We start from the raw sequence: 778 nt of genomic DNA, 5'->3' as shown, positions 1-778 counted from the left end.
CGCTTTGCGACTGATATGTTATCGCAGCTGTTGATAGCGTGGTGATATTAGGCATTGGGACTGATACGTTATCTTAGCTGTTAATAGCACTGTGATAGTTTGCATTGCGATGGATTCATTACAGCAGCTGTTGTAAGCAAGGTGAAAGTCCACTTAGCGACTGATGCGTTGTCTTAGCTGTTGATAGCGTGGTGATAGTCTGCAGTGCGACTGGTATGTTTTCTCAGCTGGTATTAGTCTGTATTGCGATAGATTAATTACAGCAGCTGTTTTTTTAAAGGTGAAAGTCCGGTTAGCGACTGATTTGTTATCTCGACTGTTGTCAGCGTGGCGATAGTCTACATTGCGACTGATTTGTTATCCCATAGCAATGTGATAGTCTGCATTGAGATGGATTCATTACAGCAGCTGTTGTTATCAAGGTGAAAGCTAGCTTAGCGACTGATGTGTTATCTCAGCTGTTGATAGCGTAATGATAGTTTGCAGTGCGACTGATATGTTTTCCCTGCTGTTAATAACAATGGGATTGTCTGTATTGCGATGGATTCATTACAACAGCTTTTGTTAGAAAGGTGGAAGTCAGGTCAGCGACTTATGTGTTATCGCAGCTGTTGATAGCGTGGTGATAGTCTGCATTGCGACTGATACGTTATCCCAACTGTTAACAGCAAGATGGGATAACGTATCAGTCGCAATGCAGACCATATCAGTCGCAATGCAGATCACCACGCTATCAACAGCTGCGATAACACAGCAGTTGATAGCGTGGTGATCTGCA

The sequence above is a fragment of the Plasmopara halstedii genome (genome assembly GCF_900000015.1).
Source record: "Plasmopara halstedii genome assembly, contig: Scaffold_2061, whole genome shotgun sequence".
NCBI classification, from domain to species: domain Eukaryota; phylum Oomycota; class Peronosporomycetes; order Peronosporales; family Peronosporaceae; genus Plasmopara; species Plasmopara halstedii.
The sequence above is the reverse complement of the archived record's forward strand: the minus strand, read 5'-3'. Positions refer to the sequence as shown.